Source organism: Euprymna scolopes, chromosome 30 (assembly GCF_053919585.1).
Source record: "Euprymna scolopes isolate OS-2025 chromosome 30, ASM5391958v1, whole genome shotgun sequence".
Classification (NCBI taxonomy): domain Eukaryota; kingdom Metazoa; phylum Mollusca; class Cephalopoda; order Sepiida; family Sepiolidae; genus Euprymna; species Euprymna scolopes.
Genome location: NC_136511.1, coordinates 92,428,866 through 92,441,884, shown reverse-complemented (window position 1 = coordinate 92,441,884; position 13,019 = coordinate 92,428,866). Strand labels below are relative to the sequence as shown.

General features: G+C 40.3%; 1 protein-coding gene across 4 annotated transcripts in view; it reads left to right on the top strand.

Moving 5' to 3' along the window:
* The window catches only part of LOC145254563 (alpha-catulin-like), a 709,135-nt gene that overhangs the window by 352,600 nt on the left and 343,516 nt on the right, over positions 1–13,019 (top strand). The gene's annotated exons all lie outside the window — the stretch shown is intronic.

Genomic DNA, 13,019 nt, shown 5'->3' with positions numbered 1-13,019 from the left:
AGATCCAAGGTAGGAAGTGTAGCTGCCTCTGCCAGTACCCTTGTCTGGTGTTCGATATTTCTTAACCCTGCCATCATTTGCCCGGCAACCATATCATCTGAGTAATTAACCTGCTGCCGGCAAGTGGGTTCGTTCGGACACTGAATACAAAATTCACAAAATTTCGCCTGGCCACGTAACCTCGATAAAAAATGGGTCACTGACTCACCCTCATTTTGCTTCATGGAGTGAAACGTTTGTCGGTGGACTTCCTTGTGTAAGCCTCGAACAGCCACCAGTCGTATTTGATGAAGAAGAAACTCTTCTGCCGCATTGGTGAGTCGTTCTGGTCCAATGAGCTCAAACAGTAACCTGTTCGTTTCCGGTGTGCATGCTTCTCGCAGTTCGTTTCGAATTACAGCTGGATTTTCGAGTCTGCACATCTCCTTGTACCGTGACCAGGTGTCTAAAAAGAGTGCCCATTCGCTCTCTGTTGAGTCCAGACCTATAGAAGGTCGCTGCATTCTTTTTGTTTGCGACGTGTTCGCTCGTCCATGTAAGATGTCTTTCCGTAATTCGATGTTTTCTTTTTGTAACTCGACTAGTTGACGTAATAAGAGAACGTTTTTTTGTTCCATAGTGTAATGATATCTTTAGTTCAATGCTGCGATATAAGTATTTCACGTTTTAAAGTGACAATATGTTCGTAGCGCCATGTAAAGTTTGCGTTAAGCAAGCTGGTTTCCCAATCCGACAGCGTGTCGCCGTGAATGAGTGTAAACAACTAATGGCGATTCCTCTGTCCTTTTATAAGGGGGATAACTCCACTTATGCAAAGTCTGAGCGAAAGGGAGATAACTCATTTCTGGCCTCTACAGTTGACAGTAATCTTTTTTCTATAATGGCTTTGCCTGCATTTAAAAAACTGTAATAGATGAGACCGGTTGCAGACCACCAAACAGTCAACATGACCTTCTTTAAATGCAACTCTAGTTTGGGGACGTGCCATGGATCTTCATCTGCATCTAACCACCAAGCTGAGCATCGCCGATTGTCATAAAGAACCCACTTTTCATCGCAAGTTACAACCTGATCAAGAAACAGGTCGTTCTTGTTGCTTAAAAGGGAAGATAACACTTTATAACAGCGTTTCTTTTGGTTGTCATTCAATTCATGAGGCATCCATTTATCAAATTTTTTTGTCTTTCTAATCTCTCACAAGTAGTTTAAAATCATTGTATATGTTATGTCTGATTCAGAAGCAAGTTCTCAAACAGTTGTGCATGGATTGGCTTCAACTAAAGTTCTTAATTAATCATTGTCAACATCCGATGGCTGACCACTATGCTCATCACCACCACAAAATTTCTTAAACCACTATTGTGCTATGCGTTCAGTAGTGGTTCCTTGGAAAGATTCAAAAGTGGTTCTATAGCAAGATTCAAAACTTGGATCTCTGTGGTTGGCATCTGACAACTGAGCTATCAAATCTGCTATTTGCTATTTATAATAGGAGGCATTATATCCTACTTAAATGAAACTGATTTATTTACATTATTCTGATAATGATAACCAAAAGTACTGAATTCCATTTTATGGATGACAATTCCTTTTACACTAAGTCGAAACAATCATTGCCTCCAAAGTGCTCCACCCATATACTCCTCATAGTGAAGCCTGAATTATATTCGTATGCACACACATCTTGTTCCCATATCATTTAATTATATGATATATTTTACTCTTACATATAAAAAAACTTATTACAAGTGTGGGGAAAAAGAATTCTTAGATTTGAGCTGGATCCTTAAAAATGAGTTGGCATTAGTAGTTTTGTTAAACACATTAATTATCCCAAACTAACAACATCCCATAATCTGATACTAGAATTTGTGTTAATGACTATATATAAATACACCCTCCTATTATATCTGAAAATCAAGTCTAAGTTGGAAGAGCAGATAACCATAATGGTGGTGCTCTTAAACTTAACAGTTCACAAATCAAAAAAGATATTTGCAAACATCTCATCAGTAATCTGGTTGGTCATGCTCCGTTAAGTTTTTATCCGAGTCCACTTAAAAATTCATTAGCAGGGATAGAATATAGATAAGGTGTCAACATGAAAGTAGAGAGTGGAAAGATAATCAAGGATGGGGTCGGGGATATTGTGGGGGAAGAAGGAAATAACTTGTTGATAGAGAATCATTTGAAGCTTGAAACCAAACACATTGGAGTAGTTGTAAGAATCACAAAATTGTGATAGCTGCTAGAAAAGAAAAATTACTTCATTCAGAAATAAGTTCCTAAAATTTTGTTAGCTTATCTTTTTCCTGGCACATTTTCAAATTATTGAATGTTAGAAGGAAATCCCACAGTGAAAATGGAAACATTACTCCAAGAATGGAATGCAACTGAGAGAGAGAAGCATTACTCTCAGAAAACACCACTACAAGTGTTGTATTGATGGGAGTAACGTCTAGTAACGTATAAAAATTATGACAACAGATACATTTTTACAATGGACATGTAACAAAAGGAACAAATAACAGTTCTCTAGGGTTGTAACATCGGGCCAATCAGAGAAACATACCTGGTCCGTCTCTGATCTTGTGTGATGGATCCTCGGGAACAGCTGCAAAGAAGACTTATCCCAATGAATCAACAAATCTTTACCTATCTCTTCAGCAAATTTTATTTCTGATGTTTCCGCATTGGAAAGTTGCTGCTGACTAACTTTTAATTTCTTAATCTAGCTTAATATCTGTTTATTTTAACTTAATTTGTAAACTGTGCGGCTTTCAAAAAAAAAATACAAACATTAATACATCACATAATTACATTTACAATTTTCAAATGTACTGAGAGGAAGATGACATCACCTGAATTCTTAAATACAGGGCAAACTGATGAGTCGGACAGGGAGTTGGAAAGCACTTCTCCTTAAAGCAGCGCTTAAACAATACGCAGAAGATAGAATAGAGAGACGTTCGCTTCGCCGGTAGTACAGCTTTTAAAATGAAAGCGCGTTCATAATGGCACAAATTCTCAACGTTCATGACGACAACGATAATGGTTGTTACGAATAGGTGAATTCAACATGAATAAAAGAGTAAAACAATCCCAACTACACAGAACATAGAATAGAGAGACGTTCGCTTCGCTGGTAGTACAGCTTTTAAAATAAAAACGCGTTCATAACGGCACAAATCTTCAAGGTTCATGACGACGACGATGAAGGTTGTTGCGAATAGGTGAATTCAACATGAATAAAAGCTGTACTACCGGCGTAGCGAACGTCTCTCTATTCTATGTTCTGTATATTTGGGATTGTTTTACTCTTTTATTCATGTTGAATTCACCTATTCGTAACAACCATCATCGTCGTCGTCTTGGGTTCGACCCCCCCCCCCCCGGCCGGTTTCTTTTTTATTTAACACCACACACACCTCCAAACACTCGGGCAACACTCGGTACCCCCCGCTAGTCTATATATATAAAAGGCAAAATGTGTGTGACGATTTCGTATGTCTTGCAAAGGCTTTTTTCACACACGGTCCCTGGGGGTTACTATTGCTTAGAAATGTTTATATAGGCCGTAGATAATAATATCTAGGATTTTTTTTTTTTTACATGGGGGTCACCACTTATCAAGACCCGAAGGCCAGTCTGGGATAAGGGTTATGGCGTGTACAGTAATAAATGAGATAGTATTGTAGTAATCATTAGTATTGGGGGTTTTAATAGAGTGTCTTACTTAAGGGGGCGGTTTGTCAGGAGTTTGTTTATGTTGGACTTGAACACATCCAAATTGTAGTCAGGTGGGAAGCAGGCGGACAGAACAGAGTTCCACAGGCGTGCAGTTCTAAGAAAGAAGCTTTGTTCATGGAATCCACGTTTTGATTTAGGCACAGATAAAGAGTGGGGGAAATTTTTCACAGTGGATTCAGCTAGACAGGTGTTTTTCGTGAAAGATTGGCAAGGGGGGACCAGAGATTTGAGTTCAGACGAGCACCTGCCATGGAAATAATGATAAAACAAGGATATGCTTGCAACGTCTCTTCTGTGGGAGAGAGGTTGCAGGGTAGAGAAAAGAGCATCCCCCACTAAGCCACGAAGTCTATTTTGTACTCTGTCAATGCAGGATAGGCTAATTTTAGCAGCTCGTGCCCAGATATGGCAACAGTATTCCATCCTTGGACGTACTTGGCTTTTATATAGATAGAGAATTGCATCAGTAGTGAGATATCTTCTGGAGCGGTAGAAGAATCCCACCATCTTTCCAGCGACCTTGGCAACAGACTTGATGTACGTGTTCCATTTCAGATCAGGAGTAAAGGTCAAACCCAGAAGCTTGTCAAAACACGGGGCCTCTCCCAGACGAGAGCCATCCATCCCAATTGATGCCAGATGGGGATCAGAGTGTTGATGATGTAAGCATAGGAGTTTGGTTTTAGATGCATTAAAGGTAACCAGCCACATCTTCCCCCACTGAACCACGTGCTCGAGATCAGAGGAGAGAGAATCAGAGAGAACTTTGTCATTTACAGCCTTTGATGTGTTGCCGTAGATGGTCGTGTCATCAGCATAGATGTCAATGAATGATTTAAGTATGTGTTTTGGGAGATCATTGATGTAGATCAGGAAGAGAGTTGGGCCAGGATGGACCCCTGGGGGACTCCAGCATTAATACTGTGGGCCTCTGATTTTTGTCCATCGACCACTACTCTTATGAACCTATCAGAGAGAAATGATTTAATGATTGAGAAAACATTTCCAGTAATGCCGTAGCTGGAAATCTTGTGAAGTAGACCCTTATGCCATACCTTATCAAGAGATTCACTAATCCTATGTGATATAACCGTTAGCACATCTGCTGTAGATCTTGCAGAGCGGAAACCATATTGCATGTCACTAAGAAGGTTGTTTCTGTTGTGGTTGACTATTTCTCTATTTAATATGGATTCCAACAACTTACTCATGACACACAGGAGACTTATTGATCTGTACTGAGAGGGAGATGACTTATCACCTGAATTCTTAAATACAGGGCATACTGATGAGTTTTCCAGGGAAAGTACATCTCCTTGAGGCAACGCTTAAACAGTTTTGTAAGTATGGGGTCAAGTTCTGGTTGGAGCTTTTTCAGCACTATAACTGGAATGCCATCAGGGCCAGTTGCTTTACTGGAGTCAAGGTTCTTGATTAGCTTGGCGACCTCATGCACAGATATTTGTATGTTGTATAGCGTGTTGTCTGTTATAGGAGGAAATACAGGGAGTTGATGGTCATTGTTGCATAGGGTAGAATTAGTTGCAAAGTTCTTGACAAATAGTCTGGCCTTGTCTGATGCTGACGAGATGACCTCAGGTCCATTGATAATAGTTGGGATAGAACGCACACTTCTGTTCAAGATCCTGTTTGCTATTTGCCAGAACTGGTGGGAACCAAGCCACTGCTCAGCTACTTTGGATTTAACAGACTGAGCATATAGCTCTCTTGCATTTTTTTATTACTCTTTTACAGTGGTTGCTGGCAGTCCTGAAAGCAGCTTTAGTCTCAGTACATCTATTACGTTGGTAGCTATGGAAAAAGTGATTTCTGTGCGCAATGGCAGCAGCACATTCAGGGTAGAACCATGGCTGGCTGTTAGGTTTTTGTTGGAATTTTTTTGATGGTATGAATCGGTCTATGCCTACAAGTAACCATTCGGTCAGCTCTGACACTATAGAGGACACATCCTTTTTAAACATGAAATGCAAAGATAGGTCAGATATGAATGTACGGAAGCTATCCCAGTCAGCCATAGAGTATCGATATACAGTACGGTGGAGAGGTACGTCTGAAGACTTATTACTTTTCGTTTTTATCTTAACTGCTACAACAGAGTGGTCAGAAGATCCCAGAGGAGATAGAACAGAACATCAACACAGCTCAGGGGAAGTTGTGAGGGAAAGGTCTAGAAGACTTGCATATTGACCGGGTGTATCGGGCACACGGGTGGGTTCGTGAACAATCAGTGTGAGGTCATATGCAGTGGCAAAATCATGACAAAACCTCCCCTCATTATCGATTTTATTTGAGTGGGTCAGCCATTCCACATTATAGACATTGAAGTCACCGCAGATGTGGATTTTAGCCGAGGGCTGTGCAGACACAGATGTGGTCTATTTTCTCAGATATGATCTTAAAGATAGTAACTCCGCTGTTATTGGGGCGATAGAGGGCAAATATAAATGCAATGGTGTTAGCAAGTGCAACCCAGAAGCACATATAGGGTAAATTAGTATCTTCTCTAGAGATATCCCTGCCACACGGGAAGCCATCTTTAATGTAGGCACATATACCATGCCCATGGCGATCTAGGGGGTCAGATTTAGATGTTAAGTTGGAGTATCCGTTAATTATGAATTCCTCTAGAGAAGTGGTTGGCCCTATGCCAGTTTCGCTTAGAAGTAATATGTTCGGTTTTGTCTCCTGTAATTGGGTTTCAACCTCTGGAAGGTTGGAACGTAGACCCCTGATGTTGGAGAAGGAGACCTGGTAGTAGGGGTCTATGTTGGAAGATGGGGTTCTAGGTTTATTCGAGTGTTTTTTCTGGAGATATTTCATGTTGATGTTTTGGGATTTGTGGAACAGGTCGCCATACTTGGTTAGAGTAGTACAGAGAGGGAAAGTAAGAGAGAAAAACACAGAAAATTTTTTTTTTCTTTTTTTTTTTGTAGCACACGAAAAGGTAAAGCCGTAACAATTACCCACTAGTATGGCATCGAGAGGCCCCACCAGAGTCTACTCATGGTCCAGATCAACTCACCAAATGGCAATACAGCAGTCCCAGTACTTTGCGCCTTGGTTAATCCAAGGTTCGGGTCCCAGACTATCAGGTGGATAACGTCAGCCCAGACAAAACATTTACCTCCAGCACCCTTACTAGTGACATGGCCACAAGGACAGACATAGAGACAGAAAAATTTCCGACATCTCAGACTACTGTTCACCAATTACTACCGACCTTTAAGCAGCTTTTTCTTCATATATATATATATATATATATATATATATATATATATATATACACATATATATATACATATATATATATATATATATATATATATATATATATATATATATACATACATATATACATATATATATACATGTACACATATATATATACATATATTTTTTTTAATTTTTTTTTATTACATTTTCACCCCAAACAAGGCAAATTGCCACTTTGGTGTAGGGGGCTACTATCAGGGGCAACAACTACTGGGGTACTATGTAGGGATTTGGGCAGCAAGATGTCGGTTCACGTTACACTTGAACTTCTGCACGTCAGTACTGTTGGGGAAGCAGGGACCTGGAATGGAGTTCCAGAGTCTAGCGGTTCTGGGGAAGAAACTATTGGAGTAAAAAGATCTTTTACATCTAGGGATCTCTACAGTGTGGGGGTGGGATTTAGCAGCCTGTCGGGTTTGTCGAGGGTGCTCACGTCGTGGGGGCACAAGTGATTGCAGTTCGTCAGAGCATTCACCACTAAAATACTTGTAGAACAGGCAGAGGGATGCAACATTTTGTCGATGGGACAGAGGCTGAAGCTTAGATGCCAGTTCAGGGCCTATCAGGTTTGCGACTCTCTTTTGAACCTTGTCAAGGAGCGAGAGACTAGTAGCAGATGCAACAGCCCAGATGTGACAGCAATACTCCATACATGGGCGAATGGTGGCCTTATAGAGGTACAGGATACTTTCGGGTGTTAGTAGTTTTCTAGCACGGTAGAGAGAGCCCACCTTTCTTGCAGCGGCCCTGGCAATGCCTTCAATGTAATTATTCCAACTAATGTTTCCTGTGAACGTTAGGCCAAGGAGTTTGAAAGATGGACTCTCAGATAAAGAGTCGTTGGCCATTGCTATGGGTGGTAGAGAGGGTTTCTTGTAATTATTGAATGAAACTAGTTTAGTCTTGGCAGCATTGAACGCGACCAACCACTTTTGTCCCCATTCCACTACAGATTGGAGGTCTTCCTTGAGTGTTTCTGCCATTTCTTTAGAAATTTGTTCATTCGTCTTCCTGTCGTGCCTGCCATACAGTGTAGTGTCATCAGCATATATACCCAACTCAGAGGCAATTTTGTCGGGGAGGTCATATATATATATGTATATATAAAAAAATATATACATACATATATATGTATTGGAGGTCTTCCTCGAGTGTTTCTGCCATTTCTTTAGAAATGTGTTCATTCGTCTTCCTGTCGTGCCTGCCATAGAGTGTAGTGTCATCAGCATATATACCCATCTCAGAGGCAATTTTGTCGGGGAGGTCATATATATATATATATATATATATATATATATATATATATATATATATATATATATATATAAAAATATATACATACATATATATGTATATATATTTTCTATATATATATGTATATATATATGTATATATATGTATGTATATATGATGATTGCAACGTCTTGTCAGACGTGTGCCACTCCCTCAGTCACTGAAAGTCCATGAGCCCGAAGATAACCTTATTTTATTATTTTATTTTTTTTAGTCCTGCCAGCGAATTCACACGCTCAAGCAGACATGACATTGAAGACGGTCCTTGGCATACATACATATATATATACATATACACACATACATACCCATAAACATACACACATACAATGTATGTGTGTGCATGTGTGTATGTATATGTTTGTATGTATGTGTTATATGTAGATATAACACATACATACAAACATATACATACACACATGTGTATGGATGTATGTATGATACATACATCCATACACAGTAGATATAACACATACATACAAACATATACATACACACATGCACACACATACACAAGAATGGGCCAACCAACAACGGGCCAAGTATTTTCTGGACGAATATAACCAAGACTATATTGATAAGGAAGGGTCTATAAGCTGGCTAAAGGATGGATCGCTCCACTATGACCAGGAGAAGTTTATAATAGCTGCCCAAGATCAAGGCTTGATGACCAATGCGTTTAAAAAGATGAGTGGTCTCAGCAAAGACAACAAATGCAGGTTCTGCCACACAGAAGTAGAGAGTGTGAGCCACCTGATTTCTAGCTGTAAGGTTCTGCTAGGGGACGGCTACTATACAATGCGACACAATGAAGTATGCAAATATCTCCACTGGACGATCTGCAATAAGTTAAATATCGAATGCAGCAAGAAGTCATGGGAACATATACCCGAAAGAACAGTCGGAAACAAGTCATATACCATCCACTATGACTATGCAATCCCTACAGCCACGTACCTTGAAAACGGAGCTATAAAACCCAACATTGTAATATGGGACAAGAAGGAGAAGGAAGCAACCTTGGTGGAAGTTAGTGTCCCGAATGATGCTGGGTTAAACAGAGCTGAGAGGGAAAAGGTTACCAAATACCAGGGTCTTATGTATGACATGAAAAGAAACTGGAACCTTAAGAAGATCTCTATCATTCCAGTAATTATAGGAGCAACCGGACTTATGAAAAAGAATTTTACAAACTATCTTATAAATATACCAGGTATACCAAGTGCAAAGGAGATTCAAATAATTGCACTTAAAGGGACGGTTAGAATCTTAAAAAGATCTCTCGGTTGGAGTGTTTAAAATAGCAGGTGTATGTTTGGCATCTGGTAGGATGCCCCATCCCTGGCTTAAACAAAAAGATAAGAAAAATGAAACAAAGAGAGATATATATGCATACATATATATACTATCATATACAAATACATACACGCATATACATACATATTCACATACATATACGTACACATGTATGCACATATACATACATATAAAGTTACCTGCATATACCTACACATACATATGCACCTATACGCATACATATATATGCATATATACATACATACACACAAATATATATCCATATATACATACAAACACGTATTTTTTATTTTTTTTATTTTATTCAATTTTCACCCCAAACAAGGCACAGTGCCACTTTGAAGCAGGGGGCTACTATTAGGGAATTAATTAGCGGGGTCATTATGAAGGGAGAAGAGTAGAAAGATGTTTGTTAACATTACACTTGAACTTCTGCATATCATTGCAGTTGGGAAAGCAGAATCCCGGAAGGGAGTTCCAGAGACCCGCAGTTCTGGGGAAGAAACTATTGGAGTAAAAGGCTTTCTTGCACCTAGGGATCTCCACTGTAAAGAGATGAGACTTAGTAGCTTGTCGGGTTTGTCGGGGGTAGTTACGTCGGGGAGGTACAAGTGTTTGCAGTTCGTCAGAGCATTCACCATTAAAGTATTTGTAGAACAGGCAGAGGGATGCAACATCTCGTCGATGGGACAGAGGTTGAAGCCTAGATGACAGTTCAGGACCTATCAGGTTGGCGACTCTTTTTTGAACCCTGTCCAGGAGCGAGAGACAAGCAGCAGATGCACCAGCCCAGATGTGACAACAGTACTCCATACATGGGCGAATGGTTGCCTTATAGAGGTATAGGATACTGGCAGGCGTAAGTAGTTTTCTAGCACGGTAGAGGGAGCCAACCTTCCTTGCAGCAGCCTTGGCAATGCTCTCAATGTATCTATTCCAGTTCATATTCCCTGTAAACGTTAAGCCGAGGAGTTTAAAAGAAGTACTTTCAGGCAATGTGTTCTTGGCCATTGCTATTGGTGGTAGAGAAGATTTCTTGTAGTTATTGAAGGAAACAAGCTTAGTCTTAGCAGCATTGAATGAGACCAACCATTTTTGTCCCCATTCCACTACGGATTGGAGGTCATCCTCTAGTGTTTCTGCCATTTTCTTGGATATGTGTTCATTTGTTTTCCCCTCATATCTGTTATAGAGAGTGGTGTCATCGGCAAATATACCCATCTCCTAAACAATATTATCAGGGAGGTCGTTTATGAATATCAGGAACAATAGAGGTCCAAGGATAGACCCCTGAGGCACTCCCGCATTTATGTCATATTGTTTGGATGTACGTCCGTCGAGGACAACTTTGATTTTTCTATTACTTAAGAAGGATTTAATTACGTTATGAATTCTTCCAGTGATTCCATATGATCTAATTTTCCTTAGAAGACCATCGTGCCATACCCTGTCAAAAGCCTTAGATATATCAAGGGCCACCGCTCTACCCTCCCCTGTTTTATCCAATGAGTGGTATATACGTTCAGAAACTACAGTTAAGATATCTGCTGTTGAACGGGCTTGCCTGAATCCATATTGTTTGTCAGTCAGGAGTTTAGCAGCTGTTAGGTGCTGGACAAGGACTTGATTAACTAAGGACTCAAATATTTTGGCGAAAAGCGGGAGGAGGCTAATGGGGCGATAATTTAGTGGGTCTTTCACCAGAATTCTTGAAGACTGGTACCACAGGCGGTTTTCCAGCAGTCGGGAAAACAAGATTCGTTAAGGCATTTATTGTAAAGTTTGGACAGAACTGGAGCAACCTCGGCAGAGCATTTTTTTAATAGCACAGCCGGGATGAGATCTGGTCCACATGCTTTTGAGGTGTCTAGGTATTTTATAATAGCATGTACCTGAGAAGGGGTGATTTTCAAATCGTCCAGTGTGGCGTCTGTTCGCAGAGGAAAATCAGGGAGTGAGTGGTGTACAGAGTTCAGTGTGGAGTTTGAGGCAAACCGACTGGCAAGCAGATTAGCCTTGTCAGTTGCCGTGCAAGCAACCTCATGATTGTTTGTTAGTGGAGGAATAATTGACTGTCAATTATTAACTACGCTGTTGTAGATTTTCCAAAAATCCCGGGTTCCTAATTTCTGTGCTTCGATGCGCTTTCTGGTGGTTTAAGAGTAATCTGACTTAGCTGTGTCTATCACTCTCTTACAATTATTTCTAGCTTCTATGAACTTCTGTTTATTTGAGCTGGACTTATGTCGGTTGAATCTGCGGAACGCATGCTGCCTTTGACAAATGGCAGTTGCACAAGCAGAAGTAAACCATTGGGGGGAGTGGGGCTTGCTATAGTATTTCCGTGCGGGAACATGTGCTTCAATAGCAGTTTTGAACCATTCAGTTGTCTCATTTGCACACTGTTCCGCTGGAAGAGTAAAGATATTTTGCCATGGGGCATCTCTGATGAGCTCCCTGATGGCTTCCCAATCAGCCTTTTTGTAATACCTCGTTGTTTTGAGTAGTGGGTCTTCAGTTTTAGGGTGAGAATTTAGGCTGATTTCTACCATTATCACAGCGTGATCAGCATTCCCGAGTGGGCTGTGGGCATTTGTTGTACAGTCATTGGGATGGGAACCGTTGTCAGAAAGAGATCTAGAAGTGAGGCATGTTGATCGTGCTGGTCTGGGAAACGTGTCGGAAATGTAACCAATTGAGATAGGGAATGAGATATAGAGAAGCTATGTGTTGCGCTACCAGCTACATCTGTGTGATTTGAGAATCCTAGCCAGTTACTGTGGTGGACATTGAAGTCACCAAATACATGTATTTGTGCGCTAGTATCGAGGGAGAGTGCTATATCTATGCTGTCTGAGACTTTGTTTATTAGGGTACAGTCTTGGTTTGAGGGAGAGCGGTAGAGAAAATACAAGTAGCTAATATTGTGTTGCATATTTAGTCTGAAGCACATAAAGGCCTGGCCCTCTGATTCTAGTTTTATTTCTCTAGTTAGGGGGAGGGTGTTTCGAATATAGACTCCAAGTCCATGCATGTCTGTCTGAGTCCTTACGTATACACAAAAATAAATAAATAAAAATATATACATACATACATATATATACAACTAGGTATACATACACAAGTACATATATTAACATACATGATGATGATTGCAACGTCTTGTCAGACGAGTGCCACTCCCTCAGACATTTAAAATCCATGAGCCCAAATGCCTGAGGGAGTATCTATACAAAGATGATGTTACAGAGTCTTAGCTTTGTACGACAGCTAAGTTTCTTTCTCTCGGTTCAAAATGTTGAGATCCAGCAACAAGCAAGAGCAAGATAGCCAGCAACAAATTAAACTGCAGAACAGCTTAATGC